This window comes from Thermobia domestica, chromosome 5, assembly GCF_964235325.1.
Source record: "Thermobia domestica chromosome 5, izTheDome1.hap1.1, whole genome shotgun sequence".
Taxonomy (NCBI): Eukaryota; Metazoa; Arthropoda; class Insecta; order Zygentoma; family Lepismatidae; genus Thermobia; species Thermobia domestica.
Window position 1 is genome coordinate 81,128,626 of NC_137458.1, and position 19,810 is coordinate 81,148,435.

Sequence of the window (19,810 nt, forward strand, 5' to 3'; positions counted from 1 at the left end):
GGAGAGAAATAGGAATGTCGGGTCAAAATATATCAAAGGAAACCCCATCCAAAGTATTTAGTTATGCATAAGTGATTGGGAGACAGTGGCGGTACCAGGGGGCACAAACGAATTGAATGAAACATGGAGATAAGTGAACAATTTACACTGACAAACTGTAAGATTGGATGCTACATGGAACATGCAGCAACAAATGTTAATAAACAAAGGCAACAATGCCTACGCTGTAGGGACACTATGGGAGGCGGAATGTAGAAATACAGTGTCTGTATAACGGAAAGAAATAGGAATATCGGGTAAGAAGATTTCAAAGGAATACCCATCCGAAGAATCCAATTATGCATAAGTGATGACGAAGCAGTGGTGGCCCAAGGGGCACAAAGAAAGTGAATGAAACGCGGAAAAAAGTTCTTGCACAGATGTTGTTCTCGGATGAGACATTCATACGGGATGGCATCACAAATGTCCGCATTGACCATGGATGGACACCCAACAACCCGCATGCACTTGTAGAGACGAAGCATCATCAGCGTTTCCAATTCCATGTGTAAGCTAGTATTATTGATGACGACGTTGTGAAACATTTCTTACCACAGCGATTGAACGCAAGCAATATCGTATCTCCAGTTTCTGACCTAGGGCCTACCTATTCTACTTCAGGACGTGTCACTGAGTACACGACAGTGTATGTAGTTTATGCATGATGGCGTCCCTTCCCATTCATGTCCCACTATTCGCACATATCTGAACGAAAAATTTCCACGCAGGTAGATAGATCGTGGAAGCAAAAGAGTATGGCTCCCACGTTTACCCGATCTAAATACCCTAGACTTTTTCCTGTGGGGTTACTTGAAGAATGAGCTGCATTTGCCACACTGCGGCGAACTCCAGCGTTATTGCCAAAAGTCAGAGAATCCTTACGCCATTGTGTAACTATCTGTCTCGAAGAACAAGAAGGACATACTGAACACCTTCTTTAAGACAGCATTATGTTGACCACTTTAAGTACAATACCTTTTGTTTTTACAATACACTGAGCCTCATCGTCCGTACGTATTTTGTACAATTTGCACATATCATCACTAAGAGTGTTTAACAGTTTCTTTGTAGCTCCCATGCGCCGCCACTGTTTCATAGTACGTGTGCATAATTGGATTCTTCGGACTGGGTTTTCTTTGATATCTTTTGACCCGACATTCCTATTTCTCTCCGTTACAAAGATCCTTATTTCTACATTCCACCTCCCATAGTGTCCCGAAAGTGTAGACATTGTTGCCTTTGTTCATTAACATTTCTTATTGATGTTCCATGTAACATCCCCTCCTACAGTTTGTCAGTGTAAGTTGTTCACTTTTCTCCGCATTGCATTCACTTCGTTTGTGACCCCTGGCACCGCCACTCTTTCGCCGTCACTTATGCACAACTGAATACTTTGAATGGGGTTTCCTTTGACATATTTTGACCCGACATTCCTATTTCTTTCCGTTACAAAGATATCTATTCGTACATTCCGCCTCCCATAGTGTCCCCACAGTGTAGCCATTGTTGTCTTTGTTCATTAACATTTATTATTGATGTTCCATGTAACATCCCCTATTACAGTTTGTCAGTGTAAGTTGTTCACTTTTCTCCGCATTGCATTCACTTCGTTTGTGACCCCTGGCACCGCCAATGTTTCGCCGTCACTTATGCATAACTGAATACTTTGGATGGGATTCCCTTTGAAGTCTTTTGACCCGACATTCCTATTTCTTTCCGTTACAAAGAAACTTTATTCGTACATTCCGCCTCCCATAGTGTCCCCACAGCGTAGACATTGTTGCCTTTGTTCATTAATACTTGTTGCTGTAGTGTAAATTGTTCACTTTTCTCCATGTTACATTCACTTTCTTTGTGCCCCCCTCGAGCGCCGCCACTGTTTCGCAATCACTTATGCATAATTGGATTCTTCGGATGGGGTTTTCTTTGATAACTTTTTACCAGACATTCGTATTTCTTTCCGTCCTTGCGATATTGCAAATTGCCGCATCAGAAGATGACATTTCAGACGCCTCTAGCGTAAAAACGAAGCAGCATTCACCTAATTTTCATATGACATTTTTTGCTTGTTTTTACCTGTAAATTCATCTCCCGAATTCATCTTAAGATGTTTTTTTTAATTAAATACTTTTTGTCTACAATTGCTTCTCAAATCATTATGTTATTGGCAAATGAAGTCATTTTCGGATGTAGTAGTTGCTTGATATTTCACTTGGTAAAATAATATTCTTTCCAGAGTCGGAAGTGCAAATTATGGCGAATATTTTCATCTAGTAGTCAAAATGAAACAGTCAAAAATTCGTCGAAAAGTAAAGGTCGTACGAGGATTGCTGGATATTACAGGTAAGTCTTCACACATTACTGTAAATGAGGTCACAAATAAAAATGAATTTCTATAATTGAGTGTGCGTATTTTCTCCTGTTTTCTGCCACATTCTTCAGTACATCATTTTCAGTCATTTCATCATTATAAATTTGACAGAGCTGGAGTATATTGCTTTGTCTAAAATAGAAAGGTATTTTAGATTTAGTGTATCAACATTAAGATCTCTTTCGTAAGTTTTTATTATCAATTAGGACATTGATCAATATAATGTTGTATATACTTAGGATGTCCATGACAGAAAGGTTATACAAGTTTCTACATAAGAATTAAACTCATCTAGGTTCTAGATGCAAGTATGTATTAAACGCTCACATTAGGTAGACAATATAAAAAGATGACATATAGTGAAACACTAAATTGTTTATGAAAAGTACTGGCTGTATACGCTGCAATTACATAAAGTGTTGAATTTCTACTTAAAGTGGAAATGAAACCTGAAACCAATGTGAATGTGCACGGGAAAATATACTCAACTTTAAAATATCAAGGCTTACTATGAACTGAACCTTAACATCTAAAGCATTATAATCATTTAGTAGGACAATGTTTTGATTTAAATTACAATCCTACAACTCTTTATGATATTGAAAATTATACGTATCTTCTGATGGAGGTTCTCCACATATTACGCAAATAAAAGTAGTATCTCATATATTTAACAAAATAAGTTTTAAACAATCTCCCTACTGATGCATGTCAGTTCATGTTACATAAATATATTTTGTTAATTTATTGTAGTTATAATTATTTTTAGAGTTGTAGGTTATATATGATTCCAATATCTGAGACTGGCTGTGTAAGAAGTGCCTGTCCCGTGTTCAAATCCTGTTTAATGTCTAAATATATAACTTGCCCTTTATCATTGATTTCACTATTAATATTTATTTATCTGCATTTCCTTTAGCATAAAAAGCTGAATATAGCAGCTAGAAAAAATAAACTGTAAAATTGGATAGCAGCTTTTCGAATGATTGGTCACTGAGCCACTGCAGTGTGATGAGCGCAGAATTTTCGTAGCGGTTCTCAATCACATCATACGTAGTCCTACCATCTGGACCAAAAGCCCAAAATTTTATAATAATTATATTTAAATTCATCCAATGTTTTGAGTATAAGCTCTAAACGTAGTCTGTAATCGCTCTGATGACAGGATTGAAGAAAATAATAAAATATATGTCGCAGGCAATTTGCAATTACAAATAAGATGAAACTTTAATTTCAGAGACGATATATTTCTATTAAAATCTGTTATACTGGAGAAAACTTTACTTCAAAATAGACATCTAGATTACCAAAGTTGACTTTTAAGGAATCGTAGACACTAATTGTGGATATGACATTAATTGCGCACACTAATTGTGGATATGACACTAATTGTGCACACTAATTGTGGATATGACACATAGTCAGAACACTGTGGTATTTTCATTAAACACATACCTCTCGAGAAACATTCAAGAACTAGAAGTGCCTCGACGGCAACATAATTATGTACCATCCCATATATCTCAACCAATGTAAACACTCAAAACTATGAAACTGAGTGATACATGATCTATCTGGTTTTTGAAAAGTATCCCGCGAATCCGAGAATGAAGAAAATTTCTTTACAGATTAAGGTCCAATGGGTATACCATTTATGCTAAGAGTTGCAGATTATTATGGTAAGTGAAATATGAAGAAATAATTGCTGTGACGAAAAAGGAAGGAGTGGGAGTACCCAGCCAAAATGCATGGCCTCGATGGCATTATCCACAAATTTACTTGGTCTAGGATGGCATTAGGGACCCCGTGCATTACATGTAAAGGATCTGCTAAAGAGACACTGTGCCAGATTCAGAGATAAAGAAAATAAGGGAGACATAAATTAGAAGTATACGTACTTTTTTTTTTTTTTTGCTGTTACATTAATAGGACAATCATTGAAACCATTTCTATGAAGATAGTGCACGGCACCATATAAGAATATATATTTTTATATTTTAAAGGAAACGCATATGTTTAAATTTCCCGGTACCATATTAAAATATATATTTTTATATTTTTAAGGAAACGAATATGCCTAAACGTTTCTTGCTTTTCTCCGTTATTTCCTTATAACACCCTGAGTGTAAGTTCATGAAGAAGGCTTGTGTCGTAGAATTTAATAGTACAAATATATGTTTCTTAAAGCTAAAATTACTGCTTTTAACTTGCAGCAGTGCTGTAGTCTTAAGCAAGTTACACAGCACAAACAAAATATAGATAGCTCGTTCAAAAGTGGCAATTTCAATCTTAAAAATGAGTACTGTAGTGCTAACCTCCAACCAATATCTATTAGGCCGCGTGTAAAGTTGTACATGATCTTATCCTTCAATAACGGAGTACATTAGAACTAAATAACTATACAATGAACACTATTCGATAGCTTGTGTTCGTTACTAGCAGTGTATTGTTCATGTTTATGTGAAGTATCGAATATTTGAAAAGTGATCAGAATGTATGAGTTAAAGCATCAAGAAGGTGTAAGTGTATTTTGTCGCTAACACTCCGGATTATTAGATCGTAGTAGTACTTTAGTCAAACTTGGCTATTTACCTATGATTTTAAGCGCAATGATCAGACAACTTTGTGTCACTGTCCACAGTCGCCGCAGCCAGTGAAGTTCCTAGCTCATAACATCAGCAAAAAGTTTATGGTATCGATTTCCTGAGCTATCCTCCAAATAATTGTTATCTCACATATTTGTCTTCTCTCCATTTTGTTCCCTTCTAGAGTAATATAATAAAACTAGTTCTCAATTCTGGTGCTAGTAGTACCAGATTCGATTCGAGTACGGGTTCGATTTCTCGTGGAAACACTCATCAATAAAGTGTAAATGCTTTCTCATATCAGTCATCTTGAGTACGCCTTTCCTGAGTTTTCTTCATTTTCACCAGACAAATGACGGGATAGTCGCTACCACAATCGTTTCAGGCGCTGATATGATTATAGACATCAAAAGCCTTGAAATCGAATCTCAAATTTTAATCCTAACGAGTTCAATTATTTTAAATGGGAAATCAATATACAAAATTCCATTTCTCTACCCTGTCAGATACTCACCCAAGACTTACTGTCTTTTACAATATTGAGACTAGCCTTCGGATAGTTGAGAGTTTTATTCCAAGAATCGTTCCTTTGCAGGACCTAGGGAGTCGTAAGTCTTATTTCAGCTTCTGGAAAGTATATATACTAACTTTAATAAGTTTAAACTTCAAGGTTTGCGGGGTATTGCTATCTCATTTTGAAAATTTCAGCAGCACGTCTTTTTCCTTCCCTTATATTGAATGTATGAAAGAGCGATGAAACAGAGCGTTCATGAAAAGTCTAAAAGTCGAATTTCAGGTCTCTAACTTAATATAGTTTAAATATATCTGATTTAATAGTTCCTATCCCCACTCTTTTTCCTATCCGATGTTTTCATCCTTTCCAGGGAAAATTTCAAAACAATGTTGAAACATACCTTTAATTATTCTAAATGGAAAATCTAAATACTAAATTTGACATCTCTAATTTATTACGGCATAAATGAGTTTTCCCAATGCCGGTAAAAGTTTAATAACCTCAGGATCCACCTTGACCCTATAACTAGGTCTTACATTTATACGTTTTAAAAAACAATTTATTCACCAACAGAAATACACATTACAAGTACACTAACACACAATATATCATTCCAAGTATGTTCTCTGAATATGTGTATATCTAAAAAAGGATATTGTGTGGATAAAATGATCCCAGACCTAACATTGCATACAAATCTAAATAATAAGAAAATAACATAATACAAACTCTCGAAATAGCTACCATTTCTTGGAATAAACCAGATTATCTAAGCAATTTCATTAAGTCGCTGATAGGACATTAATGTCAAAAAAAGTTAAATTAAATAAACAGAACTTTTATTATAATGTTAGCAACATTCTAAAAAACTCCGCCCATATCCTGTTTTATATATCTAGTGTTCTTAATTCTTCTATGAGCCTATATATTTATGAATAATCAACTAAATAATCTTCATTGTAACCACAAAATAAGACAGACATAAATTACCACAAAAGACCTGACAAAAATATCAAAGTGAATCTAAAAGAATCCAACAACAAGAATACATAATTTTTATATATTTCTACTAAACTACAATAACAAGGAAGAGCAACTAACCTACAATAGGAAATACAACGTACGTAATTAGAATTCTAATACTTGGATTAACACATGTCAAAATGTACGACATAGATTAAAATACAATGATAAATTAATTAAAAGCACTAAAACAAATTAAAATAACAATTCATTGTTATTTAAGTTCTCAAAATACCAGGTAATATGATACAATTATTATAAATGTTCACTTTCCGAAATGCATATAACTAGTTTGTATAATCTAAATATGGGTTTATAATTTCTATACTTGATTTTAGCGCTATTGCAGCAATACGTTATACAATAAAATGAGACACGTTAAATTTCTTAGGGAATTTTTTGGATCTTTTGATAATCGCTCCCCTAGAACCAATAATAATTTGCAATATTTCCCATTTCTTATTATTGTTAAATTTATCTTTTAAACTTTATACTTGTTAATTATGTCTTCTAAAGGAATTTCCTGAATATTGCCGTCTACAAATCTACAGTAACTGTAGCAGCTAAGATTTATCTTCGATTGAGATCTTCGATAATTAGATATGGTTTGAGTTAATCATGTGTCAAATTCCAGTTCTTTTCCAGTTTTGAACAGATTAATCTGACAATATGTCCCCAAGATATGAACAACTTGATTATGTGTACAAATTCTGAGATTAGGATGCTGAATACATTTACCAGCTACATGAGAAATTATTTTGCTTTTGTTCTTACAGATTCAACATAAAACATTTAAGTTTGGCTGGGCCCTAGCAAGAGTATCCTCACACGATAAGTATTCGTACCCATCTTTAGAGTTTCAAATAACCTGTTTCCTGGGAGAACATTGTCATCAAAAAGAAGACAATTAGAAATAGGGTTCTTATGAAAGTACTGAATACCTTTACCCTGTCTTTCACATATCAAAACACTTATCATTTAACTTAGTCTTCATTATTTCAGCACCACTAAACTATAAGGTCGTTCAATATATATTTTATTTGCTATCTTGTTTTCTATATTATTGACCTTAGTTACCCTCACCATTTCTTTCAGAAACTGTTGCCCCTAACCTGTTTTCACCTAGCTTGCCCCATAATTCATAGTATAATTTACGAATTTCGTCGGACTCTAAAGTAACATTTTCTTGATCATTATGTATATTTCCATTGTTAAAAACATATTTAGCTACACGACCTGGATCCTTATAATACATACTGTGTACATTACCATACTTATGCTGAGCAGTCTATCAGTGTTTTACTTTTACCTCTATTTTCATTTTACTTCTCCATTCCCCATTACTGATTTTCCTGTATTTTCTCCTAATCGTTTTAAATCATACATAATATATTTCGCAAATTACAATCCTGTTTTATCCCAAGTTCTATCAACGACTCTGTCAATCTCCTTAATCTCATTACTATAATTATTAAGATAAAATCACAATATTGCCAGATTCCCAGTAACTCTTTATGATCCACCCTAACTACCCTTTCAATCGTGTCTTCTACTATTCCATACCTTTTAATATCATCTTCACTTAAGACTTCATTAACCACTTGCTTTAACTCTTGTGTTAGAATGCGAGTGTTGTTACTGACATCTAGACATAGATTATCATTTCCAACAATATTGTCATTTACAGACACACTTACCTCAGCTAATGTAGCCACGCTACTACATTTCATCTTACCATGTACATTCCAACTACTGACTTTGCTCTCTAACTCTTTATCCTATTTTCATAAACTACAATTTGATCCTTCTGTTATAACAATGATTTTGTACATTTATCCATTTCACTTTCTTTCTCTTTAATAATTTCTCTTATTCCATTTTGATATTTATTGCCTATACCAGGCCTCTCTCCTTCAAGCCAATGACTCTAGTTTTTAATTTTTGGTTACTAATTTTAATAATGGAAATTTCGTTCTCCTAATTCTCAATTTCTTTCTAACCAATTTCATTAAACAGTAATATTTAACGTTGTATATCTCATTTATCCATGCTCTCTCTTTTTTAAGTAGTATTTCTTTAGTACTTAATTTCTTTTTCAAATTATCAATCTCAATTTCCAACATTTTAATTTGACTTTTCAATATTTCCATTAATCTTTTTCACCGTCTAAAGCATTAGTTTATTAGTGACCTCTTTTTCTACACTTTCCCTAAACATATTTTCAGTATTAATCATAAGCTGTTCTTATAGGCTGACAAGAATATACAACGAATCATTATCATCTACAAATGAGCTACTCCTTAAATTTTTAAGTCCCTCAACAATTTTGCTTTGGATAGATCATAATCTCGACCCAATAACGTTTCCGTAATAATATCTGTCTCACATAATCTTTTGTCTATAATGGCAGGTTCAGTTACATTATTGTCAACTAATATTTCGTCATTTGGAGTATTTGTAACTTCCAGTTCATCATACGCTTCAAAGCCCGATTCTGAGTTATATCTGTTTTGAGAGAACACATTCCTTGGAAACTATCCTAATATTACTATTCTATACTCTTTATTTCTGACGTATTCTAAAGTCTTTATAGAAAATCGCGCAAGAACAATTTCATTTACATTTGATTTACCTACGTTTTCTAGAGCAATATTCAGAAACTCGTTAACTTCTGTTTCATACCATTTTTTGTTTCTCTGACTAATTTTTTTAATATTTTCTTTTTCTATTTTTAGGTGCTTCTGTACCTTTTGTGTAGCAAGGGCACCTTGTTTGCCAAACGTCTGTTTGCACCATAAGCAGGCATAATCCCCTATAGTTTTAGCGCCTGCACACTTACGTAAGAGACAAATTCCTGAGTGTGTTTATAAAATATTGATTTCTATGATTTATACTGCAGCGCGAATTCATTTACTTGCCTCTCTTCAACATGTTTGTAAAAAAATATTTTCTCATAAATAACTTTCCTGATTAACATTCTATTATATTGGAATTTTACCATTACATCTTCGTGCTACTTCTAGCCATCATCAATAAAATTATTATATAACAATATTCCTTGGACGACATAATAACCAAAATATCTGTGCAACCTATCAGCACAAGAAACCTAACAAACAGCATACACCAGTGAGAATGTCTATTGCATATCAACACAAGTTTTCACTATAACCAGCAGTTAAGTATAGTAATGTACACTATAACCACATTTAACAGCTTTAGGATTTAGAGGATTTAGAAATATGGACATCTTGTTATAACAAATCTTAAACACACTGTTTTCTCTTCTTGTCATTTTTCCCTTTTAACTGTTTGAAGCACGTTCGTACTAATATTATACCACATTTTATATACCCTCGTACCCCAAAAATTAAGAGAAATAGGTATAAAATACATCTGTATAGAGAAATTCTATTTGATTATTTTAAATTGGACGTCTATATAAGTCATTTCATGTTTCTACCCTTCAGAGATTCGGATATAATGAACATTTTAGTATCATAATTGCCATCCTAATTTCCTTCGTCGTCTAATTTCCAGAAGCTCCTCATTAGTGCTTCTTACGTCGAAATCCTATACACTGTCAAATTTTCGACTTTCTTTCTTCAAGAGTTCTCCCCTCTTAGATCAGTCGGTAATTCAGAACTTTTTATAGACAGAGATAATTTATCTCCATCATATGACGGGATATGAGAAAGAAAGCTTGAAATTAGGTATATAGTCATTCCATTTAAAATAATTAGGCACGTGTTTCGGTATTTTATTATTTCTCCTAAAATGCAAAAGGCTGGTTGGAAAACGACTTCCATTTCTCATTTACACTTTGAAGTCTAATTCCCCTTTTACAAAAAAACTTCTTCAGTGGTGCCTTTCGCCAGAAATGACATTTACTGTTAAAATTTCAAGTCTATAGCTTAAGCGGTTTCGCCTGGGCGTTGATCAGTTAGTTACTTCTTCATATATAGTCATTTCTTCTTCCTTAATTTACATTTTCAGTTGAAATAATTATGTATCTCCATATAAAATAATACACAACACTTGACTGGTACGAAACATCGTGAGTGACTACATGAGAGTAACTCAAAAACGAAAAGACCGTCGTGTTTATCTGCCGTATAAAAGTACAGTGTCCTTAATAAATTTCCTAAAGAAAATGAAGAACGTTTCTGCAAACTGTCGAACCAATTAATGACGTAGAACCTTTATTATAATAAAAACCTATTGGATTCACTATAGATGATTATATAAAGTATGCATATAGAATCAAATTTTTATAAAATTGGTGTTTTAGAGTTTTTTTCTTAAATTTTAGGGTCAAAAACAGAAATTTGTTTCCAAAAATTAGGATAATGAAGATATATATTCATTCTCACTGTTGGGGAGTTTGGATTTCAAAATATAACATGATGATAAATCAAAAGTTACTTGCGACTACATTAAACTGTATATTAATTATTCCGAAACTTACAAATAGATATTAGTGGTACTCGTAATTGTTTTCATTAAACATTATGTCAGTCGAGGAAATTTCGTTTCAATGTCGATCAAAAGATTGATCATCACACCAGTTCAATGTTGTGTGTCTTGTGGTTAATTTGGCAGTTGAGTTTTTATTTTCCCTTTTACAGGACATGAAATAATTGGCTGACCCCATCTCTGTTTCGTTCATTGAATTTTGAAGGATTTATTTTTAACTGTTAGGGAAACTGCAAACATGTTTTAAATTGTCACTCCCTTTGCACAAAATGTAAGCCTATAACTTGTTGCTTCAATCCATATAGACTTTGTGGTATACTTATTTCTTTCGTTATTGTCCTTGTAATTTTGTGCTGTATTTCACAGCTCGAATTATTATTATTATTATTATTAGTGATAATAATAATATGAAACAATAAATAGCTTTACCGGTATTTCTGAAGGCTTAAAACGTAATATATAAGTTATATATTTCCCATAATTTAAAATAATTGAATTTTGGACAAGTTTCATTTTAAACACCATTTTTCGTTTCCAAAATATAAATCATACCTGTACATGAATAAAAGACCTAGTTTCATTGAATTTCAAATGAGCAGCATTTTTTTAAAATCTTGATTTAATATTTGTTACAAAACTATTTAACACCCTTTCCTATTTCTTTCAGTTTCAATTGGAAGTGCATTTGGTTTCTTCATCGGAGCAAGTTTCATGAGTTTGGCAGAAGTTATTTACTTTTTGATCATTAAACAAATACTGATGTTATTAAGATCGTAACAACACTAACATTTGATAATCATTTATTAGTACGATTTTCGCTGCTTCTAAATGATTGTAGTTGAGGACTGTCCAGAAAGTAACAGATGTTATGAAATATAAAGGTAGCAGAATGAACAAATTGCGTTATACATTTGAAAAATACACTCGTAATCTATTTTTCCAAGTAATCTCCATGCAAATTAAGGTACTTGTAATACCTTGGCACAAGTTTTTCAATATCGTCGCGGTAGAAACCCACTGCCTGAGATTCATAGTAACTACGCTTTTCCATCAGAATTTCAAGCAGCAAATTCCGTGAAATTTGCGGGAAGTGTCCAGCAATTTCCGTAATAGTGAAGCGATCATTAGCACGAATGATATCGTTAATTTGACTAAAAAGTTCATGAGGCGCAAGGCTAGGCCTACCACTGTGACCTTTATCATGAACATTGCAAGAGCTATTTTAAAACTAATGCTGCCATGTCCAACTCGGTCTTGCTTATTATTCCATGGCGAAAGATTTTAATTGGTTTGTGTTTTTGGAAACAAAAATCTAATCACAGAACGCTCCTCACAAGAAGCGGGATTTTGTATCCCAGTTCAAGTTGTGGCTCTTCACAGGAAGCGCAAGAAGAGTGTCACAGTCCTCATGACACCACAGCTGTATCAGAACTGAGTGTGGCAACATTCGGACAAGATGATAAGTTTAGCTTCTCCTATGTGTCGATGAGTCGAACGTCTGGTACCTTCTTCACAGCCCTCGTACATGGCAGGAGTACATCAAATTACGAATGGTAGATTCGTTAATGGTAATGAAGACATCTTAATTATATAAGGAATGGGATCACTGTATTGACAATATTGTCTATAATTAAACTTACTTTGTAATGATTGAATATTTTTTTAAATCTTTTATTATTCCATAATTCAAGAGTGACAATGTAACGTTACTTCTTCAAAAGTACTTAGCTAGATACATGTAGTTGTGCGACGTTGGTGCGAACGAAACATCAATCCAAAGTCTTGCATTTCCAAATGCTAAAGGAAATGTAAACTACAATATTTGGTTAATCAAAATAATATTCGCCTCCATTATCACGATTTTTTGTCATGGCGCAACCAAAGATAAGATAAGATTAAGTGATAAAATAAGTTTTAAGTCGAGGATATTAAGAGGTCCTCAGTAGCGAGTAGCATTATCCAATCGTCAGGTATATTTATCCTTCCCGAGAGGTGGTCGTGATACGTAAAGAAACAGTAGACAATAGAATATATATCAAGGAAATACGGTGGATAATACTTAAATTCATGGAGATTCTGTAACGTTTTGACTTATACATTTAAAAGTATTGTTATGAAATAAAACGAAACAAAATGTTTTGGATACATCTAGATGAACTGTATTAAAGATATAGCTCAATGCATTTAGTTCGCTACTACAAAAAATCACAGAGGTCATTTTCGTGAATTAAAAAATGTGAGAAACTGCAACGTATGTCACCACATTTATATTAGCAACTTCTGTATGCTTTGCTCAAGGTTCTGGACTTTGATCGTAATCTGGGCAGTGTCTTTATTATTTACTATTGTCGTAATTGCTCCATTTTCCTGAAACGTGACAATCACATACATGTATCTTTCCCGATTATTCATTACATTCAAACAACTGAACACCTCGAGACGGCGATTCTTCCTGTTCAATATCAACTTACGTAGCACCCATGAATTCAAGTTTTCACATTTCCGACTGCATGGGTAAGACAAACGATAGTTGGTTTGCTGTATACCTATATCGTCTGAAACTTCACAAAATCTTTCTTATGGTCAACTTTTAATATTCCCCGATGAACTAATCAGAACATCATATGCGTTAGTGCTCACATTTCACAATGATTTTTTCACTGTAGTGAAATTTGGGAAACGAACGCAAATGGTACATTAATTCGCCATTTCTGGAATAATATTTGTGTTTGTGTATACATATGTGTGTGGGAATCCAAAATCTGAGTTTAATCACGAAGAAAAATAACTCTCAATTGTCTGTTCAAGCTATCTTGATCAACAACGCACAATTTACAAACTACCCGCACTCACTTTGTAAAGATAGACACATGTCCTTAGCCATCTCTGTGATGTGCTATTTAAGTGAGTTTCACACCAGATGACAGAAACTAGAAACTTCACTTGCACTAATCTAATAGCTATTCAAGAAAGTACATTTTGCAGCGAACGGTATAGTACGTTAAAATTATAATATATTGCCAAGAAAAACTGTAAATATCTGCTTATTATAGACGTGCAAAAATCTAATGATATCCTTCAATTATTTGAACTTTATATTTGTATTTTTATAATAAATTCTTGCAGTTGTTATTGGTAAATAATTCACTTGATAAGACTGTACAGTGCACTCTTTACATAAATGGCCCTTGTTAACCAACATAAAAGACAAACGATTTATTCTTCTGTATGGCACAGCTCTGAGTACTGTTACTGATTTTAAACAACCCCTGAACGTACTATGCGCCCTTTACGTAAGATGCAAAACCACATCAAATAGTTTTATTTAATCTTATGTATATAACAATTATGTACAATAAATTCATACTGTTACTGTTGATAAAGAACCCCTGAAGGGTACAGTGCGCCTTGCTTATAGAGCTCCAGTGAAATAACTCATTGTAGATAAGTGATTCTCGTTGTTTTTTTCTATACCAGTTCTGTATAGTAAATTTTGTATAGTTGTTGTTGGTAAAGAAATTATGAAGTTTACAATGCGCCGTTATTAAACCCGGCCTTCGACATATCACATTATAAATATTTTTTTTTAAAAAAAACTTTTGTATACCAGATTTGTATTATACATTCACACAGCTGATACTGGCAGAGAACACGCATAGAGTATAATCACTTTTCTAAAAATAGGTATAAAGCCTGAAAAGCAACTAACATGCAGGTCTGTTTGGTAAGATAATATAGAATGTTTTTGTGGTTCTACTCATTTGTTGCCTAAAAAACTTTTAGAGACTAAGCACAATCGATATAGCTAAATTTAAACAATTCGTTTTTTGAAGCTCTTTATTTACAAATGTGATTGTTCTGTGTGTTTTAGCGAAGCATTCGAATCATAATCAGTGCTTATAGTAATTCTAAAATATAGCTACATTGATTTATTAGTATATATTTAGCTTAATTTTGTTTGACAAAAGATTCTTACAAGAACTGAAAAGTGTTTCTGTAGCAAAGACGTTTTCCCATTTTAGTTATTTACTTTACAAAAGAAGTTTGGTGGTTTTAATACATAAAATGAGGACCATATATACTGTATATACAGAAAATAGCTGACTAAACAAACTTCGGAAAGTGATTATTGACATCTAGGTAAAACGGAAAATGCAGCCCAAACTGTGTGTAAAAATGCCTTCTTTTGGAATCTTGATTACACTAAAATTTGTCGCATATATGGAAAAACTCAAGGACAAAACGTCGGATCGAAGTAGGTTAAAAATAAATATCCATTATTTTTAGTCGTATATTCCATTGGTGTACAATTGCTTATAGTGCAGTCGCAGCATAAGGGTGGCTCTTAAAGAAACTGGAGCATTCCTTCGAGTATTTTATCAAATGTTGAATGGAGGAAATGAAAAAAAAAACAATTACAGGATTTCAAGGATCAAAGATAATTTACTAGAAGAAAGGTTGGTAGAATATCCTCCGAAAAAATGCGGGAAATCTTTTTCTGACGTTCGAATGTACATATCGTTCCATAATGAATGACCACACTCTTTATTGTTGTTTTCAGCCAAACATTTTCTAAGTCCTACTTCGGGTATCTTCGAAAAAAAAAGTAAATCAGGTTCGAACAGCCAAGCCAAACTTCGCAATCGGAAAAAGAGTTGCAGATGTAATTTCTTATGTTAAATATAATAAGCCTTGTTTCCAAGGATAGAAAAAAGCAACATTGATTGAAATACTTAATGGTATAATACTTCGAAACCTTGAATTAATGTCAGCACGTGTTTATTTGTCATTCAATTTTCCATACCAAAAGGAACATTTAGATATGTAAAGAAACCCTTCCATATGTAAAAGAATGCTGAAAGTTAAGACATAAAACATAGTAATATAAAATACATAGTTTATCAAAAGCAGCATTTGCAATGGACATGAATGTAATCGTTTTGAAAAGGCATTTATATTTCGTTAGAAGTTGGTAGCCTAAAGTGTCCGTATTAACACAGTGGAAAACCCTTGGTGTTCTAATTGTAAGGTCGTGAGTTCTATCCCCACTTGGGTCAATTCTTTTTTATGAAAATCTGTTTTCCGCAAAGCATGAAAAATTATTAAAATAATTACATTAAAATTTACCAGTTGTACGTATATCTATTCATATAATCATAGCAGAACATCAGTAAGTATTATGTTTTCAAATATAACGTCTTGGATAGGGTTCACAGGTGAATGTTAAATTCTAATTAAGAAAATCGTATAATTACAATAAATAAGTTATGTAGGGTATTTATTTGCAGTTATTTGTCACATAGAGGTTAATTCTCGAAATTCTGTTTACAACATGGCATTTACATTCTTGAAATATTTTTCTAGGCGTAAAGAAGTGGTATAAACAGAGAATGTAGAAAGTCGGGTCGTGGTTCCAGAAAAAGAACTCAACAGTACCAATACCCTCCAAGAAAGTCCCGATTCCCCAAGGTTACGTGAACAGACTGAATTGTAATTAGAACAGAAAGTCCATAAAGAGGATTTCAGTTCAATACTCTGATATCCTTTTGTAACATGGAAATGACATGCTTTGTAACATGGCGATGCCTTGGTCGATTTCTCGCTATCATTTTGTATATATATGTTGCGAGTCAAAAGTCTCTTGCCATAGGCCAACTCGGTAACTATTGAAGAAGAGAAAAATGATAAGAGATCATTCTGATTGCCAGCTGTGGGTTGTCAATCTAAAATGGTGGACTTTTAGTAATCGAAACAACCGTTTACGCTCGACGCTGGTATAGTACTCAATAATAGAGAAAAATGCAACTTTGCCACGTCAGTGGAGGACAAGATGAAGTGAAATAATCTGAAGCTTGAAATAACCTGGACCGAGGAGAATAGAAAGATCAAATTAAAGAAAAAAGGAGCAGACCTATTTGCAGGTCCCACGACAGTAGCGGTGGAGGAGAGAGGAGGTATACGAGGAAGACATTTAGTGAAAATAAGTCGCAGGTTCACTGTGAGAGAGGTAAGTGTGCGGAAGCGATTATCCCAGTTGTTTCCTATGTTTCTAAGGCCATGTCCTATTATTATTATTATTATTATTATTATTATTATTATTATTATTATTATTATTATTATTGTAGTAGTAGTAGTAATAATAATAAAATAATAATAGCAGTAATTGTATGTTGTAAATAGTGATTCGTGTCTTCCCGTTGGTTTACGCGTTGCTGCTATTGACTACGCACTAAGCTCTGTTAGAGCAGTATATCGGTGTTGTTTACTCAATAAGAAACAACGGGTTAGCAAATCCACTGAACTGGTGGTCTGTGATACACTTAAACAAAGTTGGCAAGGTCGCCACCTGTACGCAGACAGATCATTTGTGTGAGTGAATTTGATCGGTATCAGCAGAGTGTGGTGCTGGAATTAGTACATAGCAATCAAAGCTGCCTATGCCACGTGGCTATTTGTTCGTGGGATGTCTAATGTGAACGTTCTGGATGAATTGATAGTAGTTATTTTTTTATCGATTTCACCTGGGAAGCGTATTTTTGAGGACGTTAGATGTATTCAATGCAAGAAAAAGCTGAAACGTTTTTCCTTCATGCAATTAGAATGAATGAACGGGAAGTAGCAGCAGAGTATCACATGCGTCATCCAAATAAGGTAGCACCGTCCCACCAATTCATTTCGATACTCTTGGAACGCTTTGCATCAACAGGTTGGCGGACAGGTCCAATAATGGACGACCATGAACTTCAACATCCTGCGACATGACTATTGATGTGTTTGCAAAGGTGGCAGTTAGACGTGAAAGACCAACACAGAAGATTGCATAAGAGGCGTCCATATCTCAGAAGTCGGTTTCCTGAGTTTCAGCACGTGAACGGTTTCATCCATACAAGATACGTTTGGCACAAGCGTTACATGGGGATGACACAGACAGACGAACAGAGTTCTGTAAGTGTTTTCACCTAACACGCTAGAGGCTGACATTCTATTCAATGATGAATCTACTTTCCATCTCAACGGTACAGTCAACAGACACAACTATGTATTGGTCTTGCGAGAACCCCCACATATTTCTTGAAGCACGCAATCAAGCCAATCCGTGTATGAATGTGTGGTGTTTAACCCTTTCTGGATCCTTGCTTTTTGGGCTATTTTTTAGACTTTCAGTCAAGCAGCTACCATATCGTCACTATTTATCCTAGGATCATGGTTCATACCTCATTCTCTTCAAAATAGAGCTGGCTTTCAAATGGTACCACTTGCATGCTCATACCATATACCAGAAGCGGGGGAAAAATGTCAAAGTGAGAATTTCGGAGGGAAATTTTTTTTCTTGAACTTTGCCCCCCCCCTGGACCCTCCCTGTGTGATCGTAGCCATCTAAAAAAAATCTGATAAATAGTACTTGGTATACAAAATGTGTGTGCCAAATTTCAAGTTTCTATCTTAAATATTAAGGGCGGGAGAATTTTTAACAAAAATTCCCACAATGCCCAAAGTACCATAAAACACTATGATCTCAGGGAAAAAAATCCCTGAGACATCCCTAATTACCCTAGGGTCATGTGTCGCCCATATTCTCTTCTGAATAGAACTGCCTTTCAGGCTTTACCATTCACATGTCTCCATCATGTATCTAAGGCGGGAAATTCCTGAAAAAAGGGATTTTTTGGGGCAAAATTTCCCTTTTTCAACTTTTGCCCCTCTGGACCCCTGTTTTTACACAGAAATCGAAAAAAACTTCTGGTAAATACTACTCGGTGGACTGAATGTTTGTGCAAAATTTCAATCTTCTACGTGAAAAAATAGGCCCACCAGAAAAAAATTTCCTACCAGCCCCACTTTTACCCTATACAGAAGTATGTTTGGATAAAAATTCACTGAGACGGCCCTAATTACTCTAGAATAATAATTCGACCGTCGTTCTCTTCAGAATGGAACGGCCTTTCAGACGGTATGGCTCACGTGGTCCGATCATGTTTTTTTTGCGGGAATATGACGAAATACGGGATTTTTGGGGTAAAAAATCCCTATTTTTACCCCTTTGCCCCTCTGGATCCCCCCCTGTTTTAGCACTGACATCGGAACAAAAAATCTGGTAAATAGTACTCGATGGACTGAATGTTTGTGCAAAACATCAATCTTATACGTTCAAAAATAAGCCCGCCAAAAATATATATACCGACAATGCCCCATATTTCCCTATATAGAAGTATATTTTTCAAAAAATCCCTGAGACGTCCCTAATTACCCTAGGATAATAATTCGACGGTCATTCTCTTTAGAATGGAACGGTCTTACAGACGGTATGACTCACGTGGTCCAATCATGTATGTGAGGCGGGAAAATGACGAAATACGTGATTTTGGGGGTTAAAAAATCCCTATTTTTACCCATTTTCCCCACTGGTTCCCCCCTGTTTTAGCACTGACATCGGAACAAATAATCTGGTAAATACTACTTGGTGGACTGATGTTTGTGCAAAATTTCAATCTTCTACGTAGAAAAATAAGCCCGCCAAAAATATTGAACTTAGGCTTAGAAAATGAGAAAATAAATTTTTGACTTATGACGTCATCACCTCCTATGTCTGGACGCAGGACGGTCTGAAACCATACGTAATGTCTTCTACAAGGCCTCTGGACTTGGAAAACAAAAAAAAACCGGACGAAAAGCTCAAATAGAAGAGAAATAACACAATGTACCATGAAAAGTGCATATGGTACACATTGTACCATAGGATTCCGAAAGGGTTAATTCAAGACGTCATATTAGTTTCCGTGTTTTTGACAATAACTTAACATC